Below are 26,337 nucleotides of genomic sequence, written 5' to 3' on the forward strand. Positions count from 1 at the left end.
GTAAGTTAGGAAACTTAACTGGTTGAAAGCTAGTTTTCATCATGGCTTCAAGCATTCAAGCTCTGTTTTTCTTGGTATTGAAAATTTTACTATGTATGCATGGCTATTTTATGTGTTTGTGTATGTATAGCAATTTTTATGGTTTGGGAACATAAAACCTCTGGGAACTCAATGAACACTTAGATTGCAATAGACAAAGTTTTCTAGCATAATTAGAGCATGAACTATATTTTGCTTTTACGAATTTCTAATGAGAAAGTGCTTTCTTTGAGGTGTGTAGGGCATCAATTATAGAAAAAAAAATCTAGGACATCATCACTTTTAAAAATAATCATCCAGTAATTGCTAGCACACTCGATTTAACTTTCATGTCCCAGCACCATCAATTGAAAATTGAACATTACTACCCATTGTGGGAACTTAAAAATGTATGTGAGACATATAATCTATAAGAGATTTTTAGAAATTATAAATTACCATTTCCCAGAATTATTGTAGAATTTGTCTTGTATGCATTATAGAATTACCACACTGAGCAGAAACTACTCCTTTGACCTCGGTTGGCTTCTGCTGCTGTGGATCTGGGTACCAGATCAAGTGATTATATATTAAAGGGTTGTTGTTAAAGCAGTTTGCTGCCATGTTATGTGCGCAACTTCTGCTTGCTGCTCAGAGCCCACCTCTTGTCTACTCTGTATTGGAACCTGTGCTTCATGGGGCTCTGGAATGATAACGTGAAGCAATCTCTACTTCCTCACACCCGAAATCTTACGCTGCAAAAGCCAATACTGCCAGCCAAGATTAGCATCATTGTTTAAACCTGGGCTCATTCTGCAGGCACAGAAGTATTTAAAGCCATGCTCTTTCTGTAGGCAGGGAAGTGCTATAGGATTCTGATTGCACTAGTGAGCTTTCTTCTTCTTCTTCCCTTCCCTTCCCTTCCCTTCCCTTCCCTTCCCTTCCCTTCCCTTCCCTTCCCTTCCCTTCCCTTCCCTTCCCTTCCCTTCCCTTCCCTTCCCTTCCCTTCCCTTCCCTTCCCTTCCCTTCCCTTCCCTTCCCTTCCCTTCCCTTCCCTTCCCTTCCCTTCCCTTCCCTTCCCTTCCCTTCCCTTCCCTTCCCTTCCCTTCCCTTCCCTTCCCTTCCCTTCCCTTCCCTTCCCTTCCCTTCCCTTCCCTTCCCTTCCCTTCCCTTCCCTTCCCTTCCCTTCCCTTCCCTTCCCTTCCTTCTACAACCACTTTTTCACTTTTTCTTTGTAGCTGATTTCCAATGTTACTACATCATGAATTGGTAGAAGTATGACGTTTTCTGACTTTCATGCCTTCAGTGGGACTGTTTTTTTTTCTATATTATCCAGTTTTACTAAAACTTCATACTTCCTAAAGCATTTTCTCCACTGATTCCTGCAGGTAGATTTATTCTTTTATTTCATATCAATAGAAGAACTTTATTAATGGTTGTGTACATTTTCTGGACCGACAAAGGCTGGATCCAGAAAGACCCATTTCATTTCCACTCCATACAGCAAACAGTTCATGCATAATTAATTATACCTGATTTGGAATGAAAATAAAGGAAGAAGGTAAAAAGAAGAAAGAAAACATAATATCACACCTTTCAATGATATTATATTGACTTTTAACCTCATTAGAAATCTCACAAGCAATGCAGGGCTGGAATGTGCAGGGAAGCAGAAATAAAAAGTATGGGGATGAATCTATAAGGAGGCTTGTGGAGGCTTTAACTGCTAACACCCAAACTCTGTAACCACATACAGGAAAGCCATCTCAAAACTCGTTAACAGGGCAACAAAAAGTTGGAGGTGATAATGTGGTAAAGAGCATCCATGAAGAGTTGATAGAGGGGTTTTTGGGCACAGTATCTGGTAGAAGAAAAAAAAATGCTTCAGGAGGATGGGTGATGGGCCAGAATAGAGTACCTTTATTAACATCACACCCTCACCACATTTAATAGCAGAGTGCAGTAGTCAGATCTAATACAGCCTTGAAGTGCCATCCTTCCCCTTTGCTGACAACGGTCCCCCTCATTGCCCATTAATTACAAAGGTGCTGCAATTGGGGTAGGTGATTTCAGGATGTAGTATGTCCAAGGCTATTTTCCTTGGTGTTACCATCTCAGAGAGCAGGGAGAGTTCAATCTAGTTCAATGGTGGGGAACATTTTCCATTTTGAGTAGAAGCGAAGTGTTTGGAATCATAAAGAATTTGGATTTTCAAATTTGGAATTTCTTTCTGTTAGAAATAATGTTGAAGGGAACTGAGTAACTTCTCCAGGAATCCTTTCAAGGTTTCTTCGGTACATGAGATGTCACCAAATAAGTTAGTGGCAGCGCTTGTGGACATAAGGGAGATAAAAGCAACTGGTGATTTGGGGTGAGGAAGATCAGTGCCACAGAGAGGAACTGTGTGATAATGAGTGATATCTCAAAGCAGAAAAAATACAGACAATAGAATTGTAATCACAACGTTGGGTTGTTGGAAAACATAGACTTGGCCAAAATAAGAGAGGTGGTAACTCGTCTAAGCTAAAAAACTCACAAACTACATACTCATGGACACATTAACATGATAGACCACAAGAATGTGTGGTCTGAGGTCCTGTGGTACCTCACCCAGCTCTCTGTGTTGTTTTATGGAGGTTTGTGTATCTGAAGAGTTAAATTTCACATTGCTGAACACTAATGAGTCACAGTTTGTAATATTTTAGAACACTTGCTCAGAATATGAGCAACCTAGGAAAGCACTTAATCAATTTTATAGGGCAAATGTTAACTATTACAACCTGCATCTTATTTATAGAATAACATAACATGGCGTACAAGGAAAGAGTTATAGTATCTATGGGGAAATGAAACTGCTCTGATCTCTTAAATAACAGAATTCTGAACTGTCAACTGTGAGAGAAAGCAGTGGACATTCTAGGACATTTATTGTGCCTATGCCCAGTTCTTGATAATGGCTCTTCATCTTCTACTGGAGTTCACTGAGCTTTCAGAGATAGGAAAGAAATAAAATATTTTGCAAACCTATTAATAATTTTCTCTTGGAGCTGAATTAACTTCTCCTTTCCAGTGACACCTCTAAAAAGTGAGAAGAAGGTCCAACCCAGGCCTTACAATGTCAGAACAAAGTGAGAAATAATGTAAGGGCCAGAACAAAGAGCAGTTGATAACAAAAGAAATTAAAAACAGCTTGTGCATTTTTATGGAGAGAGAAATATATCACAGCAGTTACATTACTAAATTGTCTTTTTTTTTTTTTTTTTTTTTTTTTTTTTTTTTCTGTATGATCTGGAAAGATTAATGCAATGAAGCATTATTTTAGGGGCTGCTGCACAGACCAAGGTAGCACATTTTAGTGCCCCATCTCTCAGCTACAGGATGCAAGGTTCAAGAGTCTGTAGAGGAAACCGGCTAATTATCATACCAGTAATTTCTATTTAATATATTTAACTAAGTTTAGCTGGAGTTTACTAGGAAAAAGAAGGCTACTACAGAACACGCCCTAGTATGAGTAACTTCTCAAAAGTAGGTCAGCCAAATCTACATTCACATTTTGACCTGTGCAGACAACAAGTGAGAGGCTCTCTTGGTACAGATGCAAACATCATCGTTCCAGGACCTTAGGCCACTTCAGGCGTCTTTTGGGGGACTTACAAAGAGCTGTGACTATTTACTTGAAAGTGCTTTCTTTTCACTTATAAGTGTATTTTTTTTTTTTTTTTTTTCTTGAAACTTTTTACAGAAGACATTCCTGTTCAGAGCTTTTTAATTGGATGAACCCTGTGATCTGTATTCATTCTGGCACATGCTCTCTGATAAGCCTGTTGCAGCTGCAGCTGTTACAGGTGAACAGGCAATAGTAATAAGTAAAGCCCCAAACCATTCTGATCATATGGGGTACACTGGTTTATTGACAGCTTACAGAAAACAGAGCAACAACATAATACCCATTACATATGGGATGAATAACTTGTTCAGGACCTTGCTGGCCAGGCTTTCAGTCACAAGATGAGGAGGATTCCTGTGTCTTGCATGATTTGCATGATGATTTTTTTCAGTCTCTGATTCTCACTTTGCTTGTGTTCAGCCTTTATTCTAGTTATTATTATTATTATTATTATTTTTTTTTTGCTTCCAAACTATAATTTTGTTAGCATCCAGATGACTATATTTAAAGTACTTTGTCATCTAGGAATCCAAGTCAAACTGGTTTCTATTTATTCTTCCTTGAAAAATTCTTTGTCAGTGGTGCCTTGTCTTCTGTTTGTCACTGCATCAATCACTCCCTCATTTTATATTGTATTGAGCCTATTTGTTTACAATAATCCATCAGCAGCAATCAAGAGCCTGAATTAATTTCTATATCTTCATATTGATATGGGACTGGCAAGACAAAATGAAGAAGAGTGAAGTACAAGAGCTGCTCATTCAATGAAAATTACCAGTATGGAGCAACTGCCAACATCCTGTCACTTTGACTAAATTCATGCCAATGAAACTGCTGTTTTCTTACAACACCAAACAAAATGCTGAATTCAAAGACTTGAATTTCTGGGGAAGTAAAGCTCTGGATCTAATTTATGTGGTTGGAAGTCATCTTTCTCTGAGAGCAAGCTACTACTAAAAGGCAAATATGGTATTTGTAGACAGAACACTCAAATGCTTGAACTTCTTTAAAGAGATTATAGCAGAAGTTAAGGATAAAGGAGATGGCTAATGTAGTATAGTTGGTTTTACTAATGCAGTTGACAAGCTCTTTGCCTGAAAATTGCAGAATTGAAGTTTCTGTAATATAAGAGGTAACGTACTTACAAGTATAAAAAATGTATAAAAAATGTTTCAAAGCTACAAAAAGCCATATAATTAGTGGGACCTTATAAGAGTCGCTTCAGGGATCTACAGTGTTCAACATACTTGTAACTGGTTTAGAAAAAAGTGAAGTGTCAAGTAATTTAGAATAGTAAGGCCTAGCTGAAGAGAGTCAGAAGAGCACCTGCTGATACTAAGGAATAAAATAACAGCTGAAGTTGTATCCTGGTAAATTTAAAACAAGGTGGAAATAGAAAAAATTTAAATCTTGAATTCTCTGTGCTGCTTTCTGAGCCAATTTGAATTGGTCTCTGGGAACAGGATTTTGGAACAGAAACAGAGCATCAACAAAAACATTAGTTCATTCCTTTTCAGGGAGGTAAGCAAACAATGTTAAGAAGAATCATTAATCAATACAAAATGTTATATAAAACAGTGTTTGTTTTACTTATGAAATAGTATTTTGCACCTCGGGTTGTCAAGTTCAAAAAGAGCTGTTATGGTTGGAAAAGAGGGAAAGAAGGATGGCCCAAGATTAGAAGTTGTCAGCCTGGAGAGAGATGACAGAAAGCTATATTAGCATAAGCACTCTGTGGAAGATGAACTAAGAAAAACTGTTCAGAGTCTTACTCCATACAAGGGCTAGGAAGCACTGAGTAAACTTGACAGGTGGGGTAATACTTAGTTGTATATATAATAACTCTGCAGAGTATCTTACCTGGGTATGTTGTAGGTATGAATATTTCTTGTCACAAAATTGATCAAGAGAATTCATGGAAGAATTCCATCTTGGTAGTTAAATTCAAGGACACCACCACTAATTCAGGAAGTCTTTGTGCCACAAAACCATTAAAGAGGGTGAGACAGTTCTGCTAGGTACAATATACTTCCTGTCCCCTCAGAGTCTGACTTAGACAACTACAATTTGTTCCTGGTAATTACTGGATACAGGGCCCTTGGGTAGGTGCAGGGCCGTGCTTTACACGTAGTAAAAAGGAAAGGCAGTAGTTATTTCTTTATTTGAAGATTTGGATTTTAATAGCTTGCGTGTGTGTGTGTGAGTGAGATACAACAGGGCACTGCAATCTTTGTCAATAGGCCTGACTCTTGCAACCAAAAGCACATCTTGTTTGTCAACCAGAATGTACTTCACCAGATCCAGATGACTCAGAATGGAAAGTGAAGCAACAGAGGAGAGAAAAACAAACAAACAAATAAATAAAAGAGGTGTCTTTTTTAAGAGTCTTTTTAAAACACTGTTTTACTAAAAAAAAAAAAAAAAAAAAAAGTAAAAAATATAGTGGAATAAGGAAATTGTTTTTCTATGTATTTTACAGATGCTCGATAAAATGCTCTTTAAAAATATTCTGATTACTATACAAGCTTTTCAGGAATGTCCAAGAAATATATTTTGTATTTGTTTGTTTGTTTTGAGGATTTGGGCAGCTGTGGAGAAGAGCGATATGTTAATGTTTTGAACCTGATGTCATGGCTGTTATATTTCTCTTTTGTTTGACCAATCTAAATTGTTGTTGATAGCAAAGGGAACTCCAAGGGATCATGGAACAGAAGGAAATGATTTTTGAAACAACATAGAACTTCTTTATAAAGAACACACTAATTCTACTGGAGATAGCTCAGATGAATAATCTTCATTAGAACCACGACCTATGGACCGAAGCATTAGCCAGCTTGTTTGTTCCACCTAATGATCATCAAGACAGTTGTTTTTAGTCTATTTTTTTTCTCTTTTGCACCGTCACATGGAAGGGGAATGACAGATGACTGTGAATGAAATGGTGACTTGGAACCCTGTGTGAACTGGAAAAACTGGGAAAACGTGTAATTTGGTGTATAACACCAATTATCCACACACAAAAGAGCAGTTAATGAATAGCCTACCCTAATAACAACTCACAAGAATGAATAACAATTCGGATGGCATACATTTTTTATTTATTCCACTGAGGAAAAACAGGAAGACTTTGTCTGCTACAAAGATGATGTAAATAAACATGGGAAGAATACTTTTTTTTTTTTTTCTTTTATTTTAAGTCAAACAGGCCTAAAAGTAAAAACCCTTATTGTTTTAATTAGGTCAAAACTAGTAGTTGTGTATATCATTAGCTTGATTGCTGCTTATTGGAAGATTTTATAAATGTGAAACAAAATAAAAGGATTGCAACAGCAGTTTAGGTTTAAATCATGATACGTTAAACTTGTTGCACTTCAAGAGCCACAGCTTGATTTACTTTTCTGGACTGACCTTACTAGGAAAGAAAAGACAAAATGTAGACTGCCAGCATCTCTGTTCAACATCAGGAAGCAGTGAAGCCAGTTTAACAACTACTCCGTCGTGTGATCCCATGGTAAATAGAGAATCAAAATCAGACTTGGAGTGAGTTGATATTAAATCCTACCGAATCCAGCCAATAATTCATTAAGGTTCTTCTCTGGAACCTGTACAATCTCACTGTAGTTCTTCAGGGGTAAGCTTTCATCCATTAAGTTAACATCCCATCTGATGTTCCTTTGGATACTGCCAGCAGAAGAGGTTGAAAGAGAGCTTTCCTGTTAGAAGTGTCTAACAAATGATCTTAACATGTGACGGGAAAATTGAAGACTGTGAGACTACCAGAGATGACTCTTAATAAGTGAAGCATCCATTGTAGGGCAAAGTCTCTCTGCTTATTAGTCTTCTTTGAGCTGGGGAACAGTGATTTTGCTCTCCAGATGACTACATAAAAGTGGCAAGGTCTGTGGTGAGTACTGATATGAAAAAGAACCTCAATATAATGTCTGTCTGCTATTATTTGTGGTTCTTTTGCTGACCTTGTACCACCATAAACCAAGATGTTTAAATCTACTAGGTCTGTTCTAATGAACTGCAAATCACATATCCAAGCAACAAGGGGTGGGTGTGAGGCTGGAGAAGTTAATCTTCATCAAACTTTTTCTTTATCATAAAATGCACAAAACTAAGATACACAGAATATACTCTTAAGACACCTTATTTGAAAAAAAAGGCGGTATTGCTTAGAGTCTGTCTGGAATAAGAATCCAGAAATGTATTTTCATGTTAAAGCTAGATGGTAATGATTAAATGTGTATGTTTCTTGCTCATCAAGTCACAAGTCCAAAAATCTAAAGGTATGATTCCCATCTACATGAGTCATAGCTAGTCAGGTTTCTTACTGTCTCGTTTGCTTTGCACATTACCTTGCTCTTGCACCTAGTAGTTCCCCCTATTGATGGGGTGCTGAAACAGCTGGCTTTGGGATTTCCAGGGTTTATTGTCATCACAGCACATCATGAATGTACACCTCAGCCACAGAGATTTGTTAAAACAGATTTTCAGTTGAGTATGAGATGTGCATCCAGATGCTCAGATAATGACTGTCTTGGGAGCATTTATATATTGGCTTAAAATTTTACCATATCAGTTTTACTTCTGCATTACCTCATACACATTACAAATACTCATTAATATTGGTGTGTTTTGCTCTAGAGCTCAATAATTTCAAATCCACTTCAGCTCTAAACAACCAATCCAGACTTTGTATTTTGCATTCCATACACAAACCTGGTACAAGTGTTTTTATTTGTATTTTTTTCTGTTAAGTGTTCATTTCTGTCAGGTTCAAATTCTTTAAAAGATTAAAAAATAGTGCTTCAAACTCTAGCAAAGTCCCTAATACAATCCAAAGAATTATAAAAGTGGTAAAATATTTTCCAAAGTCTTCTGATTCTGGGTAAAGAACATTGCTATCAACAATGATTTAAATCAGACCTCTTGTAAGAAAGGCGTTTCTTTTATATCATTTTCCTTAAATGTGGTGTGAAGATTTCTTCCTTGAAGAAAAGTTGTGGAACCATTTGTAGTGTCCTCTGTTAACTAAAGATTATAGCCTGGAAAACAACCTGAATGTAAAACAGTTACAAACAATCTTTTTTTTTTTTTTTTTGAAAGATTGTCCCTAGGCATTTAGTCAACATCAGGCAATTGACTGTGATATTTCTTCAGCCGTTCTAAGGCTTATCCTCATTAGGACTGGCAGCTTTTACTTCAGCATGTAGGGAAACAGCTCAGTGACTATGTAGTGAAAATAACCATTCTTGTGGCTAATGCATGTCAGTGATAACCCCACTTATTCTTTGGACATATATCTACAATAAGGGAACAAATGATCTATGAGACTCTACCTTCTGCCAATTGCATTCTAGATTGAGTTAATTCACTTTTTCTTAACTTTATAAAGATTGCATATTTAATCATTAAAATTAATATTTTAAAAGGTAATTTATATATATCTATTAATATAATATAATATAATATAATATAATATAATATAATATAATATAATATAAATGCATAAATATTCTGCCAGATTACAGATTTGTTAAAAAAAAAAAAAGATAGGAATTTTTAGGAAGCCTTTTCAGATATAAGATATTTCTAAATATTATTATTTACCACAATCTTATAAAAAGAACCATGAGACATAAATGTTCACATTATCCTCACATGCTCAATTATTTCAGTATTTGTCATAAATTTCAAAGTGAAACTGCAGTCAAATGGGATATGTCTGCTTTTGATAACTGTTTTTTATATTATATATGATCTCATTATGAACGTCTGTGAAAAGTTAAAATAGAAATTCTAGTTTTATGTTAATACCATAAAGAGTGATGTACCTCTATGATATATGTATCTTGGTAATTGGGCAGAAGCTGTGCTCCATGTAGGACTTCTGGAAACTGAGCAGCTGAATCTCTTGTTAGACAATGAAATGAGGCAGTTTAGTGGCTCCAGGTTAATTTGATATTGATTTTATAATAGCAATAAAATATTTTTCTATTATATTCAGTTATTTGATATCAAATATAATGCTTTCACATCTAAAGTCTTCATGTTTATGTTCTAATGATTCTTCAGTAGCTTCTGAGAATGGGTACAAACCACTTTTCGGACAAGTAAATCCAGTTGTTTGGCAACTTTAAATATGCTTACGTAGTGTTGCAGTACCCAATTTACTAAAAAGAAAACTTCACAAAAGAAAATGCACAGAAGAAAACAGTAGCAGCCTTTTCATCACAAGGAAATCTCTCACACATTTTAAATGAGACACCCCTAATTGGTCAAACAGCAATGGAACTACCAAATCCTGGTTTCCCACAGGTTTGTGTCCTGCTTGTGTGGATCTCTTCCCTCTCTCTCTCTAGCCTGTCAGGATAATAAAGTTTCCTATTTGGTTTTCAGAGGGCTATGCATCTTGTTGCTGCTATGGTTTTATGTACTTGTGGGTGGTAACTCATAAGCACAAGATAATATCTTCTTTATTGCACAAAAGAATTATCATCTTACAAGGCAATAACTGGGATGTCTTTCCTCTATCCAGGCAGAATGTTTTTTTTTTTTCTTTTTTTTTTTTTTCTTTCTGTTGAATTTGACCAGTGAACTTTGTTTCCATAAGTAACCATCCTCTCTCCATCCCTGACTCCAAAATGTGTGATTTTTTTTTTGTATGAAATGCTAAGACATCTACAACATGTACCAATATTTCTTTCTTTTAATGTAACTCTATACATTTTTTAAAATGGTATTTTTATTTCAAAACCTGCATTGTAATGTGCAGGTAGCTCTAACAATGTTTATGAGGTATTTCAAAACCTGTGAAATACTCTAATATCTTTTTCACCTTGTTATTTTGCATGATATAATTGGGCCTTATTTAGTTCTTAGAATTTATATATTGGTGAAAGTGGCTTTTACAAGACCTGAAATAATAAAATAAAATGTTAATTTTCTAAGTATTTTGGAGGAAAGTAAGCCTAGTTCTTTACTAATTCCTTAGAGTTATAAAAGTTTACCATGAATAATACATGTAATACAGGCAGTAATACATGCCTGGCATCTTCCTGTCAAACTAAGGATAAAGGGACTTGCTATTACATATAATTATTTTTTCAGAAGTAAAGAAAAAAAAAACACCTTCAGATTTATGTATTTATTTATAATATTAACTTTTTTATTAGCAATGCAAGTTTCCAGAGATGTTCTTGAGGTTATCTTTCCCAGTACACTTGAATGTGATAAAAAATGTATTTCATGCTTGTCTTCTCATCTGAAAAGGATGTACCACAATAACAGAGGGAGGTGTGGGCATGAGGAGTAGGCACATCTGTCACTTGACTGGGAAGGCAGGAATCTCTGTTCATCATAACAAATATTAAAATGTTTTTTTACAATATACTACAACTACAACTACAATGCACTGTAACAGCAGATGTATTATGCTTCACTACTGTAGCTGCAAAGAGGTCTAGGTTTAAATTCAGAAGAAAGAGACGATCTTTCTCTTGCAAGCTTTCTCTTGCATTTTGTTTTTGTTTTTGTTTTTTTTTTCTCTCTGCTAAATACACAGGTAAGGACAGGTGTTACTCTGTGGTACTAGTGACTACATTATCCTTTTTTGTCAAAGGAGTGGGAAATGTTTTTGGAAAAATATATGGCTAGGAGCATTGTTGGCTGTTGAAATATATCTCCTGGATGCATTTCTTATGTATCTTTATCAAAGCTTGATTAGAGCCCACAGACTTTGTTAAATGAGTATGCAGAAAAAGGAAAATATGTTAACACTGTGAGTAGAATAAATATATTCTCAAATAGTGATATGTAAATCAACTTATAACAGAAATTATGTATGAACTTGGAGTAAAAATAGTTATCCTGACTTAACTAGCTGCCAACTGAGCAGAAGAAATTAATCATATGCATATTTTTAGCCCCTGGAAAATGGAGGTAAAAAGCTTAATTTAGTTTAAGCAAATGTATTTTATTTTATATTTGTGATAGGTTGTGTGTGTGCTTGATTTGTTACCATCTGTCAGCTGATACATGGTAATTCGTTAAGAGATTGCAATAAAAATATTCACATGATTAAAAGCAATTACCATTGCTTAATATATTGCTTTTTATCACTTTGATATCTGTCAGTGTGTGCTCCTACTTTGCTGTGGCTGTGTAATATTGTGCTATGTAGATTAGAGAAACCACTCTCACAGTAAAGTGATTGTCTAAGGAAGTTATAAAGTCTCCATTCTTGGTGGCCTTTTAAAAACAGGACAGACAAACATCTGTCAGGGATGACGTGAGTGAAGCTGATCCTGCCTGGGGACATAGAATGAACTAGGTGACCTCCTGAGAACCCTTCCAGTCCAGGGAGTTTATGATTTTAGTTTAACTAACTCAATGAAATGCCACACAAGGATTTGTGCTAATTGAATTAAGTTGGCTTTTAAACAAGTTAACAGATGTTTACACTTATAGATGTAACCTCTTAAGGTCTACAGTGTTTAATCTATTCTAGTACTTCATTGTCCTTAAAACTGGAAAGCTTTTCACTAAATCTAACTGCATTTTCCATGCTGTGATACTCTGCTACTTTTATGCACCATTTATGCTATTTTTATTCTGTCCATCACAAGCACAGAGATCCATGTTTGTTACGGATCTTTTTTACATAGTCATATGCTGTCTTTCACCCTTTGTTTACTCTCTTTGGTCTTTTTTCCATAGGTTTTGTAGCTTGCTTTTGGAGTTGGAGTTTTTCATACCTCCAAATATATTTCCCTCTATTTTTTTTTATTTTTATTTTTTTTTTTCCCTCCAGACTCTTTCCAGGTGAACTATGACTTGAAATGTGTTTTCCCAGACTACATCTCATGTTACACTGAATAAAACTTGATAAAAAACTGAATAAAAGTTGATAAAACTGAATATTATTTCCATAGGCAACACTTTTTGTTATACATGCTAGTAATTTAAAATTACATATAAGTAAATTTAAACTTAGTTTTAGATGCATCTGAAGTTTCTAGATCATGATTTGTATACAGATAACTAAGAGTTCAAAATCACATTCTTCAAATCATCTACTGCAAGTTTATCATAGATCAAATGATTTTGTGTCTTGCCTATTATTTTTAGATGAGATCAAGTACCCTGTGAGGACTTGACTCTGTTGATATTCTACTCAACTTTTTATTTTTTTATTTTATTTTATTTTATTTTATTTTATTTTATTTTATTTTATTTTATTTTATTTTATTTTATTTTATTTTATTTTATTTTATTTTATTTATTTATTTTTGAGAGCAGCCCTGAGGAGAAGGACCTGGGGGCGTTGGTGGATGAGAAGCTCAATGTGAGCCAGCAATGTGAGCTTGAAGCCCAGAAAGCCAAACATATCCTGGGCTGCATCAAAGCAGCAGGTCAAGGGAGGTGATTCTCCCTTTCTACTTTGCTCATGGATGGACATATAATTATTAGAATGAGTCCAGAGGAGAGCCATGAAGATGATCAAGGGGCTGGAACACCTCTCCAGTGAAGACAGGCTGAGGGAGTTGGGGTTTTTCAGCCTGGAGAAGGGAAGGCTCCAGGGAAACCTTATAGTTGCCTTCCAGGAAAGCTGGGGAGGGACACTTTATCAGAGAGTGTAGTGATAAGAAAAGGGGAATGGCTTTAAACTAAAAGAGGGAAGATTTAGATTAGAGGTTAGAAGGAAATTTTTCCACTGAGAGGGTGGTGAAGCATTGGCACAAGTTGCCCAGAAAAGCTCTGTATACCCCATCCCTGGAAGTGTTTAAGGCCAGGCTGGGTAGGGCTTTGAGCAACCTGGTGTAGTAGGAGGTGTCCCTGCCCATGGCACAGTTGGAATTAAATGATCTTTAAGGTTTCTTCCAACCCAAACCCTGCTATGACTCTATGATTATCAATTAAAAAAGAAAGAGTCTTCTGCAAAATTTAAGGGGAATTTATTTAATGTTTTATATTGAGGCATATGAAACCAATGTTTCTCACACCCCAATAAATATTTCTACTTCTATTCCCCTTCCTCCCAGATGTCTACTTTTATTTATTTATATTTATTTATTTATTTATTTTTAAATATGGACAAGAGTGAAATAACATAAATAACTGTAAGATCATCATTTTCCATAGTCACCTTTATAACAGTTTTGAGAATCTGGGTGTTTGGATTTATTCATGTTCTTTAAGGAGGAGTGAAAGCAAACCTAGTGTTAACTGATTGCATTTTTGTGCAAACAGTGGCATGTGAGGCTTCTAGTAGTCATCTACTAGATGACTAGGAGACAGACATCCTTCTAACCATACTTTGGTAATAGCTGAAATTATCTTGATTTATTTATTTGTTTCACCTTACAATGGGGAATCTCAGGTGATTCACTGGTATGTCTTTTAATTATACTCAATTAAACTACCAGCCAGAAAAAGTTTTCTTTCAAATTGACAAGAACTGTTGCTTGGGCTTTTTGAATTTGACCACTTTCCAGTGCTTGGAGGTACTGTGACCTCTGGGCCAGCTGGGGGGCAGTCTCCAGCCAGTCCTTTGTCTTTTTCACTTAGGAGCAGAATCTCAAATCTTCAGTACGGGTACTACAGCTGCAATAGATGGATCCTTTTGATCTATGGGCATATTCAGAGGAGTAATTGCCTACTATTGCAGGAATATTCTTCCCTTCTGGTGACATAATTGCTTTTCTTGAAGTTTATAATTTTATATGTGAAAGGATTTAAGCTTATTATAGGGTGGATGGTGTACATTTTTAGTGAACTGAAGCTGTTTACTAGTTAAAGTTCTGCTGTATGGATGAGTTTTGTGCTGGAAGACTGGATTTAAAAACCCAGATTGAATTAATAGGAGTCATGATCTCATTGTTATTTGTAATGCTGAGGTGCCTTCCCTCTTGGTATTGCAAAAGGAGCTAGAGGTCTCAATTATGAACTAAAGAATTATAAAATATAGGACTGAAAAGGTAATACAGTCCTGATAAAGTGGTATCAGATATTCCTAAATTCCTCCATGTTGTATGGTACTAGGCAGTAAAGTGTTTCCTTAACAGTCAAAATTTAAATAAGCCAGAACAACAATTCAATTTTAATACATTTTCTTCTTTTTGAATCTGTTACTGAAGCACTTCAGTGTTTTATTTCTTTTGTCTTCCTCTCTTGTGAGTGAATATAGTGAAGACTTTTGTGATGCTACTTTTGTTCAGGGGACATTTCACATCGTCGACCTTAAATCCTGATCTTACAAATTGATCTGTAAGAGATATCTGAGCCCAAGAAGAATTCAGATGATTTAATGTGCAGTTGGAAATCTGAAATTTCAAGGACAATAGTTTGATGGAAGTTTTTATCTGGTTTTGCTTCTGCTTTCTTATTTATTTATTTATTTATTTATTTATTTATTTATTTATTTTTATTTTTTCATGATTCCACCCTGACCATTCATTCTTGTCTTAAACATGACTCCTCTGTTGTGTTGGAATTTGTATTTAATCTCCTTTATTCCAAAGAGAATTCAGCTAATTAGAGTAGAGAGAAAGATTTTCAGAAAGGCTTACAGGCTCAGGAGCATTCTGTGGGGGACTGTACACTGTGCTTATATTTGTGTATCAACAAGAAAGAAGGAAGAAGTGACCAAAATAAGGAAGCTCCCCTATGTATTCTCACATCGAAAGTGGCACATTTTTGTGTTTTGGTTTCTTTCTTCAGTCCCTGCTTCTCAGAGTCTCTGTCTGACTGTCTGTCTCTCGCAGAATGGCAAACCTAGTCTTAAAAAGTTAGTATGCTTTTTTAAAGTTTCATACCAATCTCATGCATCAGTGAACATTTTTAGCTTATTTTCATGAAATCAGCAATAATAAACAACTGGAACTGCTTTAAAAAAGCTTTACTATCATGATGACTAACTGGTTCCATGGTTTCTGCTTCTTCCCACAGAACCACTGAAAGAGATCTGGAAATGGATAGTTTAAAACAGTGCTATTTGTATCAGTAGTGTAATTCTTTTTAGTGGAATTATGATCTTCTTTTCCTGACACAGACAAACTTTTTTGCTTGTTTTAACCTGAATTTGGTTGGTTAAATTGAAGTAGAACATAAAGATAGATTAAAGTTTTCCTTTAGCTTCAACTGATTAGGCTTGCTAGAGGAGATCAGTTCTGGAACAGAGACTTCCACTTTAAGAAAAAAGCCAATTTCATCATTGCTACTATGAAGAAGTGTTATAGCTATAAATCTAAGGATCTCAAGCATCCCTCTTGCCTTATACTTCCTTGCTACATTAACAATGGGATCCTTTCAAAGATCAAGCAGTCAGGGAAAAACATTTATAAGCACCTTGAATATCCCTTTACAAAGAAGCATGAAGAATTCTGTTAATTGAATTCTCTTTCGAAGAATACACAAAAAATACAGAGATGTTTAGGATGTCAATCCAAAAGGGTTCCACTGTCCTTCCCTACTCTTACTGGAATGTACTGTTGGCTGTATGATTTTATCAAATGATTTATGAGTTGTGTTATGTAATTTCTAGAGGATCCATCACAGAAAGACATGAGACCTGGTCTGAAATAATGTATGAATAATGGTGCCATATTCTGCGCTAAGTTACTCAGTCAAGATAGGCTAATGAAGGGTTAGGTTTAGTTATTTGCATCAAAGATGATCTTGTAGAACCATAACATTTGGCTAGATATTATCAGGCTACATTGTGGAGCAACCAGCACTGGATGTGTTTGGAGGAAAAAAAGGCAAGAGACCATTTCTAAAACTTTTGAGACACGGGGGGATATATATGGCTAAGATAAACTCATCTTATAGTCTGTCATTATTTTACTTTGATAAATGAAAACCTACCACCAACACTGAAATAATTGTGATTTATCTCTTCATCTTCTCCATCTTATAGTTAGAATACAAATTTATAAGGAATAAAATAAATAAATAAATAAAATATACATATAAAAAGGAGGAAAATTTACCATACAGTTTAAATTTGGTTTCCTCCCACCCAAATCAGAACATCTGAACTATTAATGTAGTCACACAAGATTTTCTCTGTACTTGACGGAAGATCTTTCAGAATGACTGAAAAGGCAGATAGTCTCCACTGACTAAAAGCAGAGTACTTAGGGCTTCAGGCAAGCAATTGAAATCAGGTAAGATGAATCCAGACCCCAAGACTTCCAAAGACATTTCAAAGGAAATCTTTCAACCATTGTCTTCTACCAAAGGAATCAGTTACAAATGACGGTAGTAGTAAGAAAAAAAAAGTGATACATAAAATTTTTACCTATGACAATCCGATCAAGGCTGCATTTTGGCTGTTCAATATATTAAGTTCGACTTAGAAACAGAGCCAACCCCAATGTCTCTGACATATGCTTCTGGCTTCCAGATTGTCCTGGCTGTCATGTAAAGGAGCAAAACCAGCCTGCTCCTATGCAGCTCATTGGAATGTTCTGGGATTTCTGGTTTGTAGCTGGCAAGCAGATGATAATTTTATTGAAACAAGCTAGAAAGTCATCTTTGGTTTTGATTCCCATATGCCACTTAAGATGTTTCTTAGTTGAAAATGAAAAACATTCTACCTCTGAGGAACCCTCACTCTGAATAATGGGTAACACATCCCTGCCTTAAACAGCAGTGCTGTGCTTTTGATTTGTGATTAGTCTATCCTATAACTACCCTCTATTTTATTTTATTTTATTTAATTTTATTTTTTTTCTGTGTTGACACGTTTTGGCTGTTTGACTCTTCATGGGTGATCTTCATAATAATACTTCTGGAATTTAAAGTGTGTTAATAAATTTCTTATCCATTGGCAGATAATTGAAGATATTTTTCTTGAATTATTGAATAGAAAATTAGGGTCTGCTTTCTTACAGTTGCTTTCTAGAAGGCTCCCTTGTTTAAAAATTTGTAATCCTAGTCAGAAGTCCTTTCTCTTTAGCGATATGAATGTACACTCATATGATGAATTCTTCAGTAATTGTCTCTAAAAGTATCATTTGAAAAATCCTGCAGTACTGGGATGATTTCAGGTACAGGAATTTATTCTTGGAATTAAACAGAAGTTTAATTTTAAGGTAAATTGTAATTCCATATGTAATGTTTGATAAATAATAATATATCAGTATTATTTTTTTACAGTAGTTACTGAAATTTTCACTGTGTATATGTGTACATACTAGCTTAACTATGAATGCATGCATATATGTTTTTGAAAATATTATTTATTTAGATATTTTTTAAAAATGTCTATATGTGCAAATATATACATTTCTACTTGGGCAATATCAAGTATTACAATTTCCTTAGTCAAGACCATTCAACTGTATTGCACCACAGTTATTTTCTCTTCCTTTTTTTTTCTTATGTCTATTCCTTGCAGATATGCATCAGAGAGGAAGATCACTGATTCACCTTCTCATCCTCAACGTCTGCACACAAAATGCTCCTCTGAACACAGAGGCACAGTGTATCTTGGGGCAGAAGTAATGTAAATTACTTTTATTCACAAAGAAATTGTGAGGTGTACAGCAAAGAGAAATAGAGTTGTGATTAGTGGCAACTCATTTCATCCTGTTTCATCCTGATTTAAGGGGTCCTGAATTTGTTGTATGTTTGTATATATTTGTCTGTCTGAGATAACCCAAAGAGTTACTGCTCCTTGTTGGCCTGCCTGTTGGCCTCAGATTTACCCTGAATGGTTCTCATCTGTGCATGGATGTGGATGAGATAGTAGCTATTTCTGCTTTTTTTTTTTTTTTTTTTTTCCTTTTCACTCATCTATATTTACAATAAAGTGCCTGTGTAGCAATGAATATGCTGAATGGTTTAAATTGTGTGAGGGAGGGACCCACTTCCTTTGATAGAATTATTTTTTTCTCCATGATTTATTTATTTATTTATTTTTAAAAATAAATTTAAGCAAGACTGCACTGAAGATTTTATTTCTATTTCAACTGAGAAAGATAGAAGCAGCTTCACTCCTTCAGAAGTCAGCAAGGTCTAGGTTTCACAGATGACATCTCGGCTGTGTTTCCCCTGACGTGGTAAAGAACTGGCTGCAGGACTGAGGGAGGAACAAGGTATGGGAAAAAAATCCTCATCTAAATGTATTCTACAAATACCAGTAAAATTGATGGTCTAATGCAAGGCTCCCCACCATTTCACAGTGCAGACCACATCTAATAAGAAGGCTCATCTTGTGGACATGCTTCTTTTTCATCCATGATGACACCAATTTTCCCTTCCTCAAACAATTACAATTACATGTCTTCCTGCAGCGGCCTGTGTACATCAGGACAAATATTAGGAAACCTGATCTGTCTTTTCATGCAATTTAGCAGCTGGAAATGAGGAGATCCAGCATCGTGTAACCATGCAGTTCTTTGTGGACCGCAGGCAAGTGCTCCACAGACCACAGAGCTGGAACTTCTTTACTAATCCATTTCCCAAATGCAGTGTAGCCAATGCTAACCACTCCTTCCATCACAGAATCTGAATGCCTCCTCCCGCTCCTCACTGTAACTCATTACAGTTAGCTATACTGAAGGCAGCCTGATAATTTCTGTTATAAAATACTGTTTTCAATGGCTTACAACTTCTCCAAAGTTGAATTTACTTGTAGCTTTCCACAATGTTTTTGCATGCACTGTGTGTGCTCCTACTCCTTGCCATTTCCTTACTGACCGTGCACACCCAAGTTCCATCAGCAGAGCCTGGCCAAACACATTCGTTCTAGGGGTGGTGGGGTGGCATGGGACCCATCAGTCCTCGCCATAATCAGAAGCTGCTAAAATGTCAGGTGTGGGACCAGAAACTCAAAGATGTAAGAACAGAGAAGGAGACCAGGCTGCTTGAAGGAAGGAGCCAGGAGTTGATGCCAATATGGGTATTGGCATCCTTAGGGAACAAGGAAGCAGCAGGGCATGAGGAGTCATTGAACACTGCCTTTATACAACTTCTAGAGGGCTCATGTGTGTGTATGTGCATGCATGGTTATACAGCTCTGAACTGTAGGAGCAATATTTTTTTTTATATATGTATTTTTTTTTTCTCCAAGGGTGCTCAATGCTCAGAGGGTGAGCTAGGGCTACGTAACAATGACAGCTACTCTCTGTAAGATCTCCCCTTGTTACAGATAAAATTCCAGGATGAGGAAATGAGGGGTTGCAGAAGGAAAGAAGATGGATTTTGTGACTTGGTTGTGAGTTTAAGCCTGTGCGTTTGTTTCTCTATTTGTTTGTTGTAGCTTAAATAATAACTATTTAATGTAAAATACATATTATGCTGATGAACTCCATGGAAATGAGCTTATTCTGCCTTCAGAAGAGACTTGCAATAATACCACGTAAATAAGCCATGAACCTACATATTTAAACATTTAAATATTTTGATCTATTTTCATTAAGCGTTTTTTCATTGAGAACAGTCCATCCTGTGCATTAAGTAGACAGACATCCTCTGGGGAAAAATAAATGCATGATACTTGAATGAAACTTTGTCTTGGCAAATATCAGAAGAAAAATATAAGGTTTCCTGTGCAAACTTATTTGGACACTTTTTAAATTTTGAAGGCTTAACTGTGCTACTCTAGTATCCTATTCAGTTGAAATAGTTTGTGTTTATTATTTAAGCTAATCTGGAAATTGTTTCTCTGAGTCTTTTCACATATGTGTGTGCTCAAACATATATGTGTTTATGTAAAGTGTATTTATTAGGTATGCATAGAAATATGTGAAGAGATATATGTTGGGCCAGAATTCTCTCATTCCTTATCTGTCTCATGAGACTTTCAAAATGATGGTTTCCTGTTTACTTGTTAATTCATCATTATAAAATCCAAATGCTATTAGTGTTCCCAGTGTTCCTGGTGTGTATCTGGAGTTTTAAGCATATTCTTTGTTTTCATAAAATGAGAACAAGACATTATTCATATCACTTTGATGTAATTTTTACAAAGAGAATGCAGAGTGTCTTCAAAAAACATTCTCTCAACATCTGAATGGTAACTGCTGGGGATATTCACTTAATATCTTCAAAACATATTTTTAAACCCATTCTTGTATTCCTGCTATTTTCAAATGCTATATTTAAATGCACATTAATATGTCACTTTTATATCACCACTGATTCTGCAAGGTGAAGGGACAGGCAGCGAGCTATACTGAACAATGGGGAAAAGTCCAGGTTGCCTGGGTGTGGTAGAGCTTAAAAACCATGTTCTCTCTATGCCACCCAGAACTCTTCCTGGCCCAGTTCTGAGACCCTCTGTCAGATCCGTTGAGTCATCCTTCTTTGAAGCTCACTGAGAGTTTGGGACAATAGCAATGATGAAGTCAGATGTGGGCATTTCAGTTCTGTTTTCTCCCTATACTGAGAAAAGTGCAGGTCTGTGAGGCTTGATCTTGTAATTCACACAGAGCTCATGCTGGAAATTCCAGTTTTCAGCCATTGGAACAAGCACAGCTTCTATCCTGGAGGAGCCTCTGGCCATTCCCAGACATTGTTTATGGCAAGAGTTCAGGAGGATGTGAGCCAACTCTCTTAGCTATTTGTACCGTTTATCTCTCTGTCCCCCGACCCGATCTTGACTTTTTCCACTGTTATGAGAAAAAAGATTTTATAGCAGTCTCTACAACAGTCTTTCTACTCATGTCCCCGGCAAGCATAGTCTTCTCAATATGATGTGATAAGTCAGTCCTATGAGGGCTTTCAAGTATATGGTCTGTGACCAGCCTTGCATGTGGTCTGGTGGAGCCTCTCCACCTCTTTCATTTCCTTTCTATATCTGTTCTGCCCTCAGACTGCAATGAATATGAAGCTAGAACACGTACATTGACCCAGACACCATTCCTCACTTCACATGCAGAATTTGGCTAGTGGTGTCTCCACTGAAGATTTTTTTCTATGGCAACCATTTCAATGATTGGATTTCATCAGTGCTTTGACAATTGACCAGTTAATTTTATTTACAAAGTTTCTGTCTTCCAAAAGTTTCCTATGTAGGTTATAGTTAGTCTTCAATAGTTAGTCTTCAAAGAGTTTTTGTTTTGTTTTGTTTTGTTTTGTTTTGTTTTGTTTTGTTTTGTTCCCCCCCCCCCCCCTCAGGATATGTTTGATGCCATAATGTAACTTAATTTTTGGGATAAAAATAATGGTTTAACTGGTTTTCCCTTCCCTTCCCTTCCCTTCCCTTCCCTTCCCTTCCCTTCCCTTCCCTTCCCTTCCCTTCCCTTCCCTTCCCTTCCCTTCCCTTCCCTTCCCTTCCCTTCCCTTCCCTTCCCCATATAAAACTATTTCCACTCTTTCCCTTTCCAGCTACCTTTTCTGCACCCCCCCCTTTATTTTTTCCCCCAGAATTTAAATTTGTTATTCAGAGATGTTACTGTGTAGCTGGGTATTGCTGTGCACTGGATGCTCATCATGTATTTGTTACAAGGGAATGTCAGATCTCTGCTAATGTGCTTGAACACTTCTTTTGACATTATCCACACTGTGCTCCTTGGTGAAAGGAAGTGTTTCAAGGATCCAGCTGGAAATCTTCTTTTCTTGTTTGGTCAATGCCAAGTGCTCAGCTGCACATCATGTTCTTGCGTGTGAGGTGTAAGATAAGAGGGACTTTGAGAAATGGAATCTGTCCTATTGTAGTACCTGAATACCAATTATTACTTCAGGAGGTGATGCAATCTATCATTTACAGATTGTATTGAATATATTTACATGTCTTCATGTTTGGCTGACACTGATGCTTCTGTGGTGGTTGTCCAAATTGGATACAGGCATGAGGCATCTTGAATCCTTCTTGGGAATCATGCCACAATCTGTACTAATGCTTTTCCTGTGGGCAAGTAGCCCACAGATGGATAATGGATAAATCCTCTATATTATTTTTTTAATATTGTACTAAAACTCTTCAGTTGTGGAAAACATTTATGTAAGGACAACTGTTTGAAGAATTGTAAGGAACCCTTCTTTATAAAACTTTTTAATTTTATGAATAGATTGAAGACCTAAAATAACATGTTAAAAAATAAAAAGAAAAAAAATATTTTTTTCCTATTCCTGTTCTTGTACGGAAACAGTTGAAATAGGGTGATAAGTAATGCAAGGATAATAAAGGCGTTATAAATAATGTTAATTACAGACAAAGCTCCAAAATGTTTTTTTTTTTTTTTTTTTTTTTTAAATTCCCCTCCCCCCCAACCAAAATCAAATCCCAATCAAAAAAGAAAAAATCCTTTGTGAAAATTCAATGAAAATGAAATCTAGACATCGCAATGCATAAACACTGTGAATTCTTTCATTTTGGGTACCAGAGGTTTGCACTGAAATATGCAAATAAAAAGTTTTTGATCACTATGCACACCATGCCCAGACACATTTTGGGCCTGATTCTCTTGACTTGGATCCCAGTATTAGCAATATTCTTATTTAAATAGCTCTTCATCCTGTTTAGCTGAGCTTTTTAAAAGACTGAACACAATGAATTAATGTTTTATTTTTCTTAAGCCCCAATGCTCTTTCTTCAAGTACATCTTGTCCACTTAATGGCCAAGTTAGGGTTAATACTATTCAACAAAGAACTTTATTTTTTTTACTTCCACTCTTCAGAAATCTTGTATATTTTCTCATATCTCCAACTATATTGTGTAGCTTGGTGGAGTCAGATTTTGTAGAAAAACGGAAGTTCTGATGCTACACATAAAGATTTGACGCAAGGCTTGCATGTGAAATCACTGGGTGTTTTATACATGCTCATTCACTGATAGCAGCAATGGCTATATTGCATTTTGGCAGTAGCCAGATTCTTAGCTATTGAAAACTCTGAAAAACAACCCTCAAATCCACAGTTATAACTGAGAGTAATGATATTTAATTAGAGACTAAAAAGGAACTAGTGCTTTCTCCTGTTTGAGAACTTGGAGAAAGAAAGAGTGCTTTGGGGAAATCTGGACAATATTGGTAAAATCAAACTGTAAATGTAAATATATAGTTAATTTTTACATGCAGAGGACTTTATCAAAAGTCAGATGTATTCCTAGGCCAACAAAGAACAATCATCTCTTAAAAAATTTATCTATATATACATTATTTAAATTTGTCTATTTTGTACAAAGAAAAATGGGATTGGTTTGTGCAAACAGAGAAAATATTCTGCAAGTGCCAGTTAACTTTTATTCTTATTTTTATTTGTTCTTACTTCATAAAAAGATAAATATGTAATGTTTAGAAGGAGATGTAATATAATGTTGTAATATAATGATGTAATATAATAGAAGGAGAGCCATTTCCCCATCCATGCTTTAGAACAAACAAGAAAAGATAACAGAGAAGATAAGTTACTGAATGAATTCACAGCTTAATGGAGAAGAGGAAAGAGTAAAAAGAAATAAAGTGCAAGACCAGTTTGGTAAATAGGATTTAGAATTTTTTCTACAAGATGCTAACGTAAACCAAGACAAAAATCTCTCTACACCTGGTTTAAAAACATGGTAGAAATTCACAAAATTCGTATTTTGTGTGACTGTTTGTTTGTTTGTTTGTTTGTTTTTGTTTTTGTTTTTGTTTTTTCTTTACATTTTCAAAGACTATATTTGTCAATTATCTATGGAAGCCTACTGTAATACCAGCAACTATTTGATATTAGGAAGTTTTAAATAGTACCCAGCCTTGTAATGGAGTATTCTGTCTATTTTACAAACTTCAGCAAACCTATAAATAAACATGATGAAAATATCTGAAATGTGAAAATATCTGAAATGTGAACTCAGTATAGTGTAGGTGGGATATGCTGCTTATCAAAGATCTGAGTCACTCAGGCCTCTATCAAGGAAATGACTGAGGCTCTGTGTGCAAAGTAGAATAAATTAGCAAGAAAACAATATTTGAGAGGTGAAAAGAAACAAAGCAAAACTTATGGCTATCAGTGCTGTTGCAGTATATTTGAAATGACTGATGACTTTATGAAGGTGTCATGGCTATTTGTGAAGAAATAGATGATAATGCCCTAGAAGAAGGCATGGGATCAAACTCCTTACGAAGCTCTCATCTTAAGGATAGAAATCCTTTTTTCTTAGATAGAAATCCTTAGGCCACAGCATTTTCTGTAATGTTACTTGAAATTTGGAATAATGAATGTCTAACTATGCAACAGTCTTTTTCAAAACACTTTTGAAAACATCTTACAACTTCCAGAAAAGTACATCCAGAACAGATGCCACAATCAAATTTCATGAGTGAGGGAAGTCCTCATGGAGGAAGGGAGATGAGGGCAAGAAAGTTTTCTTTCATAGACCCTGGTTACTGCCCAGTCCTTGCAAGCAAGAATCAAGGTTTGACATGAAATATACTAGTTTAAGAAAGCTGTGGGGCTCCTTTTTATTTAGGAGCTGGGACTCCAGGAGGGGATAGAGTAGAGCTCACAGGGGAGCTGTACTAAATGAAAACTAAGATGTAAGCTGTAAAACAGTGCCACAAGAGAGGACAACCAGAATTTTCTGTGGTAAAGGGGATTTCCAGCCCATTGTTATGCTGCAAAGGAAAAAGTATTGCAAAAGATGGCATACAAAAACATAGTCACATCTTAATATAGGAAAGTCTTGCTCAGGTAGAATATAGAGACTCCTAGACATCGGAGAGTGGCATTTCATAGAAGACCAGATTAAGATATTAAGACCACTGTGTAGCAGGAGGATGTGGCCTGGAGGAGGCAGCAGCCCATAGAGAGCCCCCGCAGGAGCAGGCCCTGGGCTGGAGCTGCAGCCCTTGGAGAGGAGCCCACGCAGGAGCAGGGGGTCTGGGGGGAGCTGCTGCCCACCCGTGGGGGCCCCGTGCTGGAGCAGTTTGCTCCTGGGGGATGGACCCCATGGGACGGAGCCGTGTGGGAGCAGTGTTTGGAGAGCTGCTGCCTGTGGGCAGCCCACACAGGCTCAGTTTGGGAAGGACAGCATCCCGTGGGAGGGACCCCACATGGAGCAGGGCAGACAGTGACTGAGGAGGAGCAGCAGGGAAGAAGCATCATGAACTGACTGCAGCCTCTATTTTCCCCTGCACTGCCTGGGGGAAGGAGGTGGAAGAGGGTGGATGGGGAGAAAGCAATTTTTGGTTTCTTTCCTTTGTTTCTCACTTCTCTACCTTGTTAGTAATAGGCAATAAATTTCATTATCTCTGTACTGTTTTTTGAGTCTGTTTTGCCCATCATGATAATTTTTTAGCTATCTCCCAGTTCTTGTCTCAACCCTTGAGGACTTTGCATTGTATTTTTTCTTCCTTTCCCTTAGAGGAGAAGCAATGAGACAGAAGCTTTGGTGGAGCTTGGCTGCCCATCCGAGTAAAACCACCACACCTACACACAGTGGGTATCTTGCACACTGGGTGCCAGAGACACTTTAGATACTTTCACAGGGATGGCATGTAGGAGAGCGGATCTGTGTATGTCTTGACTGGCAGCTGAAGGCCAGATGGGATAGTTTCAGCACTGGACACCTGTTCTTGGTTGATTGGAGTCCAGTGGCACGTTTCACATACACAAAGCTTTACTCCAGTAGAGTCATGACTATGTTAAATCTGCTGGAAGTCTTACCATTCACAGTGGTATCATCTGTGCACCACCCACAGTGTTGAAT

At 36.4% G+C, this 26,337-nt stretch overlaps 1 long non-coding RNA gene across 2 annotated transcripts in view; it reads left to right on the top strand.

Annotated features, from left to right (window-relative positions):
• The window catches only part of LOC140002023 (uncharacterized), a 39,707-nt gene extending 21,428 nt beyond the window's left edge, over window positions 1-18,279 (top strand). For both annotated transcript variants that reach the window (XR_011807878.1, XR_011807877.1), the window contains one exon: window positions 18,096-18,279. This is a non-coding gene — a long non-coding RNA (uncharacterized lncRNA). The remainder of the gene's footprint in view (window positions 1-18,095) is intronic.
• The last annotated feature ends 8,058 nt before the right edge of the window (window positions 18,280-26,337 follow it).

The sequence above is a fragment of the Anas platyrhynchos genome, chromosome 3 (assembly GCF_047663525.1).
Source record: "Anas platyrhynchos isolate ZD024472 breed Pekin duck chromosome 3, IASCAAS_PekinDuck_T2T, whole genome shotgun sequence".
NCBI lineage: Eukaryota > Metazoa > Chordata > Aves > Anseriformes > Anatidae > Anas > Anas platyrhynchos.